The following is a 14,003-nucleotide window of genomic DNA, read 5'->3' on the forward strand; positions in this document are numbered from 1 at the left end:
TTCCCCTCACAGCTCCGTAGGCAAGCACCATGGTCTTGTAGCGGATGCGAGCTTCAACTGGAAGCCCGTGGAGAGAGCGGAGGAGCGGGGTGACGTGAGAGAACTTGGGAAGGTTGAATACTAGACGGGCTGCGGCGTTCTGGATGAGTTGTAGGGGTTTAATGGCACAGGCAGGGAGCCCAGCCAACAGCGAGTTGCAGTAATCCAGACGGGAGATGACAAGTGCCTGGATTAGGACCTGCGCCGCTTCCTGTGTGAGGCAGGGTCGTACTCTGCGGATGTTGTAGAGCATGAACCTACAGGAACGGGCCACCGCCTTGATGTTAGTTGAGAACGACAGGGTGTTGTCCAGGATCACGCCAAGGTTCTTAGCGCTCTGGGAGGAGGACACAATGGAGTTGTCAACCGTGATGGCGAGATCATGGAACGGGCAGTCCTTCCCCGGGAGGAAGAGCAGCTCCGTCTTGCCGAAGTTCAGCTTGAGGTGGTGATCAGTCATCCACACTGATATGTCTGCCAGACATGCAGAGATGCGATTCGCCACCTGGTCATCAGAAGGGGGAAAGGAGAAGATTAATTGTGTGTCGTCTGCATAGCAATGATAGGAGAGACCATGTGAGGTTATGACAGAGCCAAGTGACTTGGTGTATAGCGAGAATAGGAGAGGGCCTAGAACTGAGCCCTGGGGGACACCAGTGGTGAGAGGGCGTGGTGAGGAGACAGATTCTCGCCACGCCACCTGGTAGGATCGACCTGTCAGGTAGGACGCAATCCAAGCGTGGGCCGCGCCGGAGATGCCCAACTCTGAGAGGGTGGAGAGGAGGATCTGATGGTTCACAGTATCGAAGGCAGCCGATAGGTCTAGAAGGATGAGAGCAGAGGAGAGAGAGTTAGCTTTAGCGGTGCGGAGCGCCTCCGTGATACAGAGAAGAGCAGTCTCAGTTGAATGACTAGTCTTGAAACCTGACTGATTTGGATCAAGAAGGTCATTCTGAGAGAGATAGCGGGAGAGCTGACCAAGGACGGCACGTTCAAGAGTTTTGGAGAGAAAAGAAAGAAGGGATACTGGTCTGTAGTTGTTGACATCGGAGGGATCGAGTGTAGGTTTTTTCAGAAGGGGTGCAACTCTCGCTCTCTTGAAGACGGAAGGGACGTAGCCAGCGGTCAGGGATAAGTTGATGAGCGAGGTGAGGTAAGGGAGAAGGTCTCCGGAAATGGTCTGGAGAAGAGAGGAGGGGATAGGGTCGAGCGGGCAGGTTGTTGGGCGGCCGGCCGTCACAAGACGCGAGATTTCATCTGGAGAGAGAGGGGAGAAAGAGGTCAGAGCACAGGGTAGGGCAGTGTGAGCAGAACCAGCGGTGTCGTTTGACTTAGCAAACGAGGATCGGATGTCGTCGACCTTCTTTTCAAAATGGTTGACGAAGTCATCTGCAGAGAGGGAGGAGGGGGGGGAGGATTCAGGAGGGAGGAGAAGGTGGCAAAGAGCTTCCTAGGGTTAGAGGCAGATGCTTGGAATTTAGAGTGGTAGAAAGTGGCTTTAGCAGCAGAGACAGAGGAGGAAAATGTAGAGAGGAGGGAGTGAAAGGATGCCAGGTCCGCAGGGAGGCGAGTTTTCCTCCATTTCCGCTCGGCTGCCCGGAGCCCTGTTCTGTGAGCTCGCAATGAGTCGTCAAGCCACGGAGCGGGAGGGGAGGACCGAGCCGGCCTGGAAGATAGGGGACATAGAGAGTCAAAGGATGCAGAAAGGGAGGAGAGGAGGGTTGAGGAGGCAGAATCAGGAGATAGGTTGGAGAAGGTTTGAGCAGAGGGAAGAGATGATAGGATGGAAGAGGAGAGAGTAGCGGGGGAGAGAGAGCGAAGGTTGGGACGGCGCGATACCATCCGAGTAGGGGCAGTGTGGGAAGTGTTGGATGAGAGCGAGAGGGAAAAGGATACAAGGTAGTGGTCGGAGACTTGGAGGGGAGTTGCAATGAGGTTAGTGGAAAAACAGCATCTAGTAAAGATGAGGTCGAGCGTATTGCCTGCCTTGTGAGTAGGGGGGGAAGGTGAGAGGGTGAGGTCAAAAGAGGAGAGGAGTGGAAAGAAGGAGGCAGAGAGGAATGAGTCAAAGGTAGACGTGCGGAGGTTAAAGTCGCCCAGAACTGTGAGAGGTGAGCCGTCCTCAGGAAAGGAGCTTATCAAGGCATCAAGCTCATTGATGAACTCTCCGAGGGGACCTGGAGGGCGATAAATGATAAGGATGTTAAGCTTGAAAGGGCTGGTAACTGTGACAGCATGAAATTCAAAGGAGGCGATAGACAGATGGGTAAGGGGAGAAAGAGAGAATGACCACTTGGGAGAGATAAGGATCCCGATGCCACCACCCCGCTGACCAGAAGCTCTCGGGGTGTGCGAGAACACGTGGGCGGACGAAGAGAGAGCAGTAGGAGTAGCAGTGTTATCTGTGGTGATCCATGTTTCTGTCAGTGCCAAGAAGTCGAGGGACTGGAGGGAGGCATAGGCTGAGATGAACTCTGCCTTGTTGGCTGCAGATCGGCAGTTCCAGAGGCTACCGGAGACCTGGAACTCCACGTGGGTCGTGCGCGCTGGGACCACCAGATTAGGGTGGCAGCGGCCACGCGGTGTGGAGCGTTTGTATGGTCTGTGCAGAGAGGAGAGAACAGGGATAGACAGACACATAGTTGACAGGCTACAGAAGAGGCTACGCTAATGCAAGGAGATTGGAATGACAAGTGGACTACACGTCTCAAATGTTCAGAAAGTTAAGCTTACGTAGCAAGAATCTTATTGACTAAAATGATTAAAATGATACAGTACTGCTGAAGTAGACTAGCTGGCAGTGGCTGCGTTGTTGACTTTGTAGGCTAGCTGGCAGTGGCTGCGTTGTTGACACTACACTAATCAAGTCGTTCCGTTGAGTGTAATAGTTTCTACAGTGCTGCTATTCGGGGCTAGCTGGCTAGCTAGCAGTGTTGATTACGTTACGTTGCGTTAAAAGAACGACAATAGCTGGCTAGCTAACCTAGAAAATCGCTCTAGACTACACAATTATCTTTGATACACAGACGGCTATGTAGCTAGCTATGTAGCTAGCTACGATCAAACAAATCAAACCGTTGTGCTGTAATGAAATGAAATGAAAAATGTGATACTACCTGTGGAGCGAAGCGGAATGCGACCGGGTTGTTGAGTGCGGAAGTTCTATTCAGTAGACGTTGGCTAGCTGTTGGCTAGCTAGCAGTGTCTCCTACGTTAAGGACGACAAATAGCTGGCTAGCTAACCTCGGTAAATTAAGATAATCACTCTAAGACTACACGCTCTAAACTACACAATTATCTTGGATACGAAGACAGCAAAGACAACTATGTAGCTAGCTAACACTACACTAATCAAGTCGTTCAGTTGAGTGTAATAGTTTCTACAGTGCTGCTATTCGGTAGACGGTGGACGTATGCTAGCTGGCTAGCTGCTGGGCAGATAGCAGTGTAGACTACGTTAGGACGACGAAATACGAAGTTGCAATAGAAGTGCTGACTGTTTCACTTTGTTGTCCTCTTTCTTTTCCTTTTTCTTCTGTCCTTCTTTTGTCCTTATTTTTTGTCCTTATAACACCTCCATCTGCCAGGATGCAGTGGTAAATACTAGTCATGGAGATGGTCACCCATCCTTTTGTATGCTGCATACCTGCCTGTATTATGAAAGATGGAAATTCAGCCTGTTACATAAGTGTTCCTCGAAACTAATGAAACCAGGCAACGCCTCGTGTGCCACTTCATGCCAAGAACGATTCAGAAATGACACCAGACTGGATTTTGAACTTGGCCGTCATGTTCATATCTGCCCGGGGTAGATCCTTGAGGGACGAGGCCTTAGAATGAGACTTATCTGCCTGGGGTAGATCCATGAGGGACGAGGCCTTAGAATGAGACGTGTCTGCCTGGGGTAGATCCATGAGGGACAAGGCCTTAGAATGAGACGTATCTGCCTGGGGTAGATCCATGAGGGACCAGGCCTTAGAATGAGACGTATCTGCCTGGGGTAGATCCATGAGGGACCAGGCCTTAGAATGAGACGTATCTGCCTGGGGTAGATCCATGAGGGACGAGGCCTTAGAAAGAGACGTATCTGCCTGGGGTAGATCCATTTGGGACCAGGCCTTAGAATGAGACGTATCTGCCTGGGGTAGATCCATGAGGGACGAGGCCTTAGAATGAGACGTATCTGCCTGGGGTAAATCCATGAGGGACGAGGCCTTAGAATGAGACGTATCTGTCTATACCGACACCATAGAAATAGAATTACTAGAAATGCTATTAGTCAGACTCTAACCTGTCAATTAGTAGACAACCAGCTGTATTGCCCCTATAAAAACCTGTGATAGGAGCATTGCCAGCTCCATTTCCTGCATCCTGGCTGAGTCCAACAAGGTTCACACAAGGTGCTTAAAGTACATGAATTTGGCACTCTGAAATTGAAGTACTGGAATACCTTGAAAATATGACATTTTCTCAAGTGGTCTTGCAAATTAATTTCCAGGCAGACTACCGAGTTTTATTTCCATCCCCGTCTTGTGCTCTGGTTGCCAGGTGAGCTCTCTCATTCCACCCACACTGGGCGGCAGGTAGCCTAGTGGTTAAGAGCGTTGGGCCAGTAACCGAAAGCTTGCAAGATCCCCAAGCTTACAAGGTTACACTCTGTTAGCCCCTGAACAAGGCAGTTAACCCACTGTTCCTAGGCCGTCATTGAAAATAAGAATTTGTTCTTAACTGACTTGCCTAGTTAAATAAAGGTAAAATGAACACTGCCACTTAGCCAGGCAGGTACAGAGCTGACTGATTAGACGCCACTAAACGACACAGCTCAAATGCTGGGGAAATGTAGATTCAACCCTGCCTGGCAAGATATTATATGACTGTGTTTTGCCAGATCCAACCGGGGATGTAGTGGGGGTAAACAATCCAACCAGGGATGTAGTGGAGGGTAACCAATCCAACCAGGGATGTAGTGGAGGGTAACCAATCCAACCAGGGATGTAGTGGAGGGTAACCAATCCAACCAGGGATGTAGTGGAGGGTAACCAATCCAACCAGGGATGTAGTGGAGGGTAACCAATCCAACCAGGGATGTAGTGGAGGGTAACCAATCCAACCAGGGATGTAGTGGAGGGTAACCAATCCAACCAGGGATGTAGTGGAGGGTAACCAATCCAACCAGGGATGTAGTGGAGGGTAACCAATCCAACCAGGGATGTAGTGGAGGGTAACCAATCCAACCAGGGATGTAGTGGAGGGTAAACACCGTTTACGCACCTTTTATTTGTGCAATAGTGTTTGATAACCTTTTTAAAAATGTCATTATCGGGAGAACGACTGGAATCATGAATGATTCATTATGCTCGTTATGTTCGCCTGCTCCCCCAGATTTGCCTTGTTAGCAGTGCATTCATTCACTACTCTGTCCAACGGGAAACACTACCCACGACATAGCATGGGCCGAGAGGTGAAATCAACTACCTCAGCCCAGACCTACAGTGGCAGGTAGCGGAGAAACTCTGCTGACAGTGGAAATTATTTTAACATCCCTCAACTCCTGCCGTGTCAACAGACACCTGCCAAACAACCCCTCCCTGCCTCTCAGAGAATGAGTGTACAACTGGTAAATAGTCGCTGATACTTCAGTGAGATGTCTAGCCTGCTATGTAGCGCAAGGGCTCTGGTTATTAGCCCGGTAGCTAGCCGGCTAGAAGGATGAAGTTAGAAGCTAACGTTGAACAGAGCCTGACCCCCAGCAGGAGTAGTTGACTGAAATGAACCTAGCTATAATCAAAAGATTGGCTACTATAAGTTGTCATAACAAAATAAATGTACTTTGTAGTGAGACGGTGGTGAGTCAGTGCTGTAATGAAGGAGGAAAAGGAGAGGCACAGAGAGAGGAAGCATTGACGCCAGCAGGGAGTGAAGTGGTTCCCCGAGAGAGTCTTTAATCTTATCAAACACTAACCTTCACTTCAGTCTATGTCATGGAAAGAGCTCATACCATTGCATTACTTCCTGTTAACCTCAGTGAGTACCATGTCATTTCCAGGTATGACTCCCTAGGCATTGGTGACAGGTTTCATGATGATGATTTGGAAGCATTGCCACCCAGCTGACCTCATGGCTGTAGTTATTCTACAGATATTGTACCTTAAGGAAACATCAAGTGAAAAGCTGATGTGGAAATGACTGTGTACTGTATCATGTGCTGTATGTTACCGCCAGTTCATCTGATTCCTTGATGTTTAGGAGAAGACAACTCCTATTGTCATAGTAACTCCAGACGTGACCTCTATCTCTGTGCAGACGATGTATGATGTTTTAATTTCTGAGTAATAGTGAAGGAATCAAACCACTGATGCCAGAGAGAAAAATAGAGAAAAATATGACAATGACTATAGGAGTTGGCAGGTGTGTGTGCAAGCACGTGTTTGTGTGCATGTGAGTGACCTCTGCATAAAGGAAGCAGCCTTCAGCTAAATAAAGGTCTTCATGTGGTCTATATAACACCACCATCTGCCAGGATGCAGTGGTAAATAAAGGTCTTCATGTGGTCTATATAACACCTCCATCTGCCAGGATGCAGTGGTAAATAAAGGTCTTCATGTGGTCTATATAACACCTCCATCTGCCAGGATGCAGTGGTAAATAAAGATCTTCATGTGGTCTATATAACACCGCCATCTGCCAGGATGCAGTGGTAAATAAAGATCATCATGTGGTCTATATAACACCTCCATCTGCCAGGATGCAGTGGTAAATAAAGGTCTTCATGGATATAACACCCATCCATCTGCCAGGATGCAGTGGTAAATAAAGATCATCATGTGGTCTATATAACACCTCCATCTGCCAGGATGCAGTGGTAAATACTAGTCATGGAGATGGTCACCCATCCTTTTGTATGCTGCATACCTGCTTGTATTATGAAAGTTGGGAATTCAGCCTGTTACATAAGTGTTCCTTGAAACTAATGAAACCAGGCAACGCCTTCATGCCAAGAACGAGTGCCACTTCATGCCAAGAACGAGGCCTTAGAATGAGACGTGTCTGCCTGGGGATCCTTGAGATTTTGAACCATTGGGCCTTAGAATGTTCATATCTGCCTGGGGTAGATCCATTTGGGACAAGGCCTTAGAATGAGACGTATCTGCCTGGGGTAGATCCATGAGGGACCAGGCCTTAGAATGAGACGTATCTGCCTGGGGTAGATCCATGAGGGACCAGGCCTTAGAATGAGACGTATCTGCCTGGGGTAGATCCATGAGGGACCAGGCCTTAGAATGAGACGTATCTGCCTGGGGTAGATCCATGAGGGACCCTTAGGCCTTAGAATGAGACGTTATCTGCCTGGGGTAGATCCATGAGGGACGAGGCCTTAGAATGAGACGTATCTGCCTGGGGTAGATCCATGAGGGACGAGGCCTTAGAATGAGACGTATCTGCCTGGGGTAAATCCATGAGGGACGAGGCCTTAGAATGAGACGTATCTGTCTATACCGACACCATAGAAATAGAATTACTAGAAATGCTATTAGTCAGACTCTAACCTGTCAATTAGTAGACAACCAGCTGTATTGCCCCTATAAAAACCTGTGATAGGAGCATTGCCAGCTCCATTTCCTGCATCCTGGCTGAGTCCAACAAGGTTCACACAAGGTGCTTAAAGTACATGAATTTGGCACTCTGAAATTGAAGTACTGGAATACCTTGAAAATATGACATTTTCTCAAGTGGTCTTGCAAATTAATTTCCAGGCAGACTACCGAGTTTTATTTCCATCCCCGTCTTGTGCTCTGGTTGCCAGGTGAGCTCTCTCATTCCACCCACACTGGGCGGCAGGTAGCCTAGTGGTTAAGAGCGTTGGGCCAGTAACCGAAAGCTTGCAAGATCCCCAAGCTTACAAGGTTACACTCTGTTAGCCCCTGAACAAGGCAGTTAACCCACTGTTCCTAGGCCGTCATTGAAAATAAGAATTTGTTCTTAACTGACTTGCCTAGTTAAATAAAGGTAAAATGAACACTGCCACTTAGCCAGGCAGGTACAGAGCTGACTGATTAGACGCCACTAAACGACACAGCTCAAATGCTGGGGAAATGTAGATTCAACCCTGCCTGGCAAGATATTATATGACTGTGTTTTGCCAGATCCAACCGGGGATGTAGTGGAGGGTAAACAATCCAACCAGGGATGTAGTGGAGGGTAACCAATCCAACCAGGGATGTAGTGGAGGGTAACCAATCCAACCAGGGATGTAGTGGAGGGTAACCAATCCAACCAGGGATGTAGTGGAGGGTAACCAATCCAACCAGGGATGTAGTGGAGGGTAACCAATCCAACCAGGGATGTAGTGGAGGGTAACCAATCCAACCAGGGATGTAGTGGAGGGTAACCAATCCAACCAGGGATGTAGTGGAGGGTAACCAATCCAACCAGGGATGTAGTGGAGGGTAACCAATCCAACCAGGGATGTAGTGGAGGGTAACCAATCCAACCAGGGATGTAGTGGAGGGTAAACACCGTTTACGCACCTTTTTATTTGTGCAATAGTGTTTGATAACCTTTTTAAAAATGTCATTATCGGGAGAACGACTGGAATCATGAATGATTCATTATGCTCGTTATGTTCGCCTGCTCCCCCAGATTTGCCTTGTTAGCAGTGCATTCATTCACTACTCTGTCCAACGGGAAACACTACCCACGACATAGCATGGGCCGAGAGGTGAAATCAACTACCTCAGCCCAGACCTACAGTGGCAGGTAGCGGAGAAACTCTGCTGACAGTGGAAATTATTTTAACATCCCTCAACTCCTGCCGTGTCAACAGACACCTGCCAAACAACCCCTCCCTGCCTCTCAGAGAATGAGTGTACAACTGGTAAATAGTCGCTGATACTTCAGTGAGATGTCTAGCCTGCTATGTAGCGCAAGGGCTCTGGTTATTAGCCCGGTAGCTAGCCGGCTAGAAGGATGAAGTTAGAAGCTAACGTTGAACAGAGCCTGACCCCCAGCAGGAGTAGTTGACTGAAATGAACCTAGCTATAATCAAAAGATTGGCTACTATAAGTTGTCATAACAAAATAAATGTACTTTGTAGTGAGACGGTGGTGAGTCAGTGCTGTAATGAAGGAGGAAAAGGAGAGGCACAGAGAGAGGAAGCATTGACGCCAGCAGGGAGTGAAGTGGTTCCCCGAGAGAGTCTTTAATCTTATCAAACACTAACCTTCACTTCAGTCTATGTCATGGAAAGAGCTCATACCATTGCATTACTTCCTGTTAACCTCAGTGAGTACCATGTCATTTCCAGGTATGACTCCCCTAGGCATTGGTGACAGGTTTCATGATGATGATTTGGAAGCATTGCCACCCAGCTGACCTCATGGCTGTAGTTATTCTACAGATATTGTACCTTAAGGAAACATCAAGTGAAAAGCTGATGTGGAAATGACTGTGTACTGTATCATGTGCTGTATGTTACCGCCAGTTCATCTGATTCCTTGATGTTTAGGAGAAGACAACTCCTATTGTCATAGTAACTCCAGACGTGACCTCTATCTCTGTGCAGACGATGTATGATGTTTTAATTTCTGAGTAATAGTGAAGGAATCAAACCACTGATGCCAGAGAGAAAAATAGAGAAAAAATATGACAATGACTATAGGAGTTGGCAGGTGTGTGTGCAAGCACGTGTTTGTGTGCATGTGAGTGACCTCTGCATAAAGGAAGCAGCCTTCAGCTAAATAAAGGTCTTCATGTGGTCTATATAACACCACCATCTGCCAGGATGCAGTGGTAAATAAAGGTCTTCATGTGGTCTATATAACACCTCCATCTGCCAGGATGCAGTGGTAAATAAAGGTCTTCATGTGGTCTATATAACACCTCCATCTGCCAGGATGCAGTGGTAAATAAAGATCTTCATGTGGTCTATATAACACCGCCATCTGCCAGGATGCAGTGGTAAATAAAGATCATCATGTGGTCTATATAACACCTCCATCTGCCAGGATGCAGTGGTAAATACTAGTCATGGAGATGGTCACCCATCCTTTTGTATGCTGCATACCTGCTTGTATTATGAAAGTTGGGAATTCAGCCTGTTACATAAGTGTTCCTTGAAACTAATGAAACCAGGCAACGCCTCGTGTGCCACTTCATGCCAAGAACGAGTCAGAAATGACACCAGACTGGATTTTGAACTTGGCCGTCATGTTCATATCTGCCCGGGGTAGATCCTTGAGGGACGAGGCCTTAGAATGAGACGTGTCTGCCTGGGGTAGATCCTTGAGGGACGAGGCCTTAGAATGAGACGTGTCTGCCTGGGGAAGATCCATGAGGGACGAGGCCTTAGAATGAGACGTATCTGCCTGGGGTAGATCCATTTGGGACAAGGCCTTAGAATGAGACGTATCTGCCTGGGGTAGATCCATGAGGGACCAGGCCTTAGAATGAGACGTATCTGCCTGGGGTAGATCCATGAGGGACCAGGCCTTAGAATGAGACGTATCTGCCTGGGGTAGATCCATGAGGGACGAGGCCTTAGAATGAGACGTATCTGCCTGGGGTAGATCCATGAGGGACCAGGCCTTAGAATGAGACGTATCTGCCTGGGGTAAATCCATGAGGGACGAGGCCTTAGAATGAGACGTATCTGCCTGGGGTAGATCCATGAGGGACGAGGCCTTAGAAAGAGACGTATCTGCCTGGGGTAAATCCATGAGGGACGAGGCCTTAGAATAAGAGGTACTGCCTGGGGTAGATCCATGAGGGACCAGGCCTTAGAATGAGACGTATCTGCCTGGGGTAGATCCATGAGGGACGAGGCCTTAGAATGAGACGTATCTGCCTGGGGTAGATCCATGAGGGACGAGGCCTTAGAATGAGACGTATCTGTCTATACCGACACCATAGAAATAGAATTACTAGAAATGCTATTAGTCAGACTCTAACCTGTCAATTAGTAGACAACCAGCTGTATTGCCCCTATAAAAACCTGTGATAGGAGCATTGCCAGCTCCATTTCCTGCATCCTGGCTGAGTCCAACAAGGTTCACACAAGGTGCTTAAAGTACATGAATTTGGCACTCTGAAATTGAAGTACTGGAATACCTTGAAAATATGACATTTTCTCAAGTGGTCTTGCAAATTAATTTCCAGGCAGACTACCGAGTTTTATTTCCATCCCCGTCTTGTGCTCTGGTTGCCAGGTGAGCTCTCTCATTCCACCCACACTGGGCGGCAGGTAGCCTAGTGGTTAAGAGCGTTGGGCCAGTAACCGAAAGCTTGCAAGATCCCCAAGCTTACAAGGTTACACTCTGTTAGCCCCTGAACAAGGCAGTTAACCCACTGTTCCTAGGCCGTCATTGAAAATAAGAATTTGTTCTTAACTGACTTGCCTAGTTAAATAAAGGTAAAATGAACACTGCCACTTAGCCAGGCAGGTACAGAGCTGACTGATTAGACGCCACTAAACGACACAGCTCAAATGCTGGGGAAATGTAGATTCAACCCTGCCTGGCAAGATATTATATGACTGTGTTTTGCCAGATCCAACCGGGGATGTAGTGGAGGGTAAACAATCCAACCAGGGATGTAGTGGAGGGTAACCAATCCAACCAGGGATGTAGTGGAGGGTAACCAATCCAACCAGGGATGTAGTGGAGGGTAACCAATCCAACCAGGGATGTAGTGGAGGGTAACCAATCCAACCAGGGATGTAGTGGAGGGTAACCAATCCAACCAGGGATGTAGTGGAGGGTAACCAATCCAACCAGGGATGTAGTGGAGGGTAACCAATCCAACCAGGGATGTAGTGGAGGGTAACCAATCCAACCAGGGATGTAGTGGAGGGTAACCAATCCAACCAGGGATGTAGTGGAGGGTAACCAATCCAACCAGGGATGTAGTGGAGGGTAAACACCGTTTACGCACCTTTTTATTTGTGCAATAGTGTTTGATAACCTTTTTAAAAATGTCATTATCGGGAGAACGACTGGAATCATGAATGATTCATTATGCTCGTTATGTTCGCCTGCTCCCCCAGATTTGCCTTGTTAGCAGTGCATTCATTCACTACTCTGTCCAACGGGAAACACTACCCACGACATAGCATGGGCCGAGAGGTGAAATCAACTACCTCAGCCCAGACCTACAGTGGCAGGTAGCGGAGAAACTCTGCTGACAGTGGAAATTATTTTAACATCCCTCAACTCCTGCCGTGTCAACAGACACCTGCCAAACAACCCCTCCCTGCCTCTCAGAGAATGAGTGTACAACTGGTAAATAGTCGCTGATACTTCAGTGAGATGTCTAGCCTGCTATGTAGCGCAAGGGCTCTGGTTATTAGCCCGGTAGCTAGCCGGCTAGAAGGATGAAGTTAGAAGCTAACGTTGAACAGAGCCTGACCCCCAGCAGGAGTAGTTGACTGAAATGAACCTAGCTATAATCAAAAGATTGGCTACTATAAGTTGTCATAACAAAATAAATGTACTTTGTAGTGAGACGGTGGTGAGTCAGTGCTGTAATGAAGGAGGAAAAGGAGAGGCACAGAGAGAGGAAGCATTGACGCCAGCAGGGAGTGAAGTGGTTCCCCGAGAGAGTCTTTAATCTTATCAAACACTAACCTTCACTTCAGTCTATGTCATGGAAAGAGCTCATACCATTGCATTACTTCCTGTTAACCTCAGTGAGTACCATGTCATTTCCAGGTATGACTCCCTAGGCATTGGTGACAGGTTTCATGATGATGATTTGGAAGCATTGCCACCCAGCTGACCTCATGGCTGTAGTTATTCTACAGATATTGTACCTTAAGGAAACATCAAGTGAAAAGCTGATGTGGAAATGACTGTGTACTGTATCATGTGCTGTATGTTACCGCCAGTTCATCTGATTCCTTGATGTTTAGGAGAAGACAACTCCTATTGTCATAGTAACTCCAGACGTGACCTCTATCTCTGTGCAGACGATGTATGATGTTTTAATTTCTGAGTAATAGTGAAGGAATCAAACCACTGATGCCAGAGAGAAAAATAGAGAAAAAATATGACAATGACTATAGGAGTTGGCAGGTGTGTGTGCAAGCACGTGTTTGTGTGCATGTGAGTGACCTCTGCATAAAGGAAGCAGCCTTCAGCTAAATAAAGGTCTTCATGTGGTCTATATAACACCACCATCTGCCAGGATGCAGTGGTAAATAAAGGTCTTCATGTGGTCTATATAACACCTCCATCTGCCAGGATGCAGTGGTAAATAAAGGTCTTCATGTGGTCTATATAACACCTCCATCTGCCAGGATGCAGTGGTAAATAAAGATCTTCATGTGGTCTATATAACACCGCCATCTGCCAGGATGCAGTGGTAAATAAAGATCATCATGTGGTCTATATAACACCTCCATCTGCCAGGATGCAGTGGTAAATACTAGTCATGGAGATGGTCACCCATCCTTTTGTATGCTGCATACCTGCTTGTATTATGAAAGTTGGGAATTCAGCCTGTTACATAAGTGTTCCTTGAAACTAATGAAACCAGGCAACGCCTCGTGTGCCACTTCATGCCAAGAACGAGTCAGAAATGACACCAGACTGGATTTTGAACTTGGCCGTCATGTTCATATCTGCCCGGGGTAGATCCTTGAGGGACGAGGCCTTAGAATGAGACGTATCTGCCTGGGGTAGATCCATGAGGGACCAGGCCTTAGAATGAGACGTATCTGCCTGGGGTAGATCCTTGAGGGACCAGGCCTTAGAATGAGACGTATCTGCCTGGGGTAGATCCATGAGGGACGAGGCCTTAGAAAGAGACGTATCTGCCTGGGGTAGATCCATGAGGGACCAGGCCTTAGAATGAGACGTATCTGCCTGGGGTAGATCCATGAGGGACGAGGCCTTAGAATGAGACGTGTCTGCCTGGGGAAGATCCATGAGGGACGAGGCCTTAGAATGAGACGTATCTGCCTGGGGTAG

This window comes from Oncorhynchus gorbuscha, linkage group LG16 (assembly GCF_021184085.1).
Source record: "Oncorhynchus gorbuscha isolate QuinsamMale2020 ecotype Even-year linkage group LG16, OgorEven_v1.0, whole genome shotgun sequence".
Classification (NCBI taxonomy): Eukaryota; Metazoa; Chordata; class Actinopteri; order Salmoniformes; family Salmonidae; genus Oncorhynchus; species Oncorhynchus gorbuscha.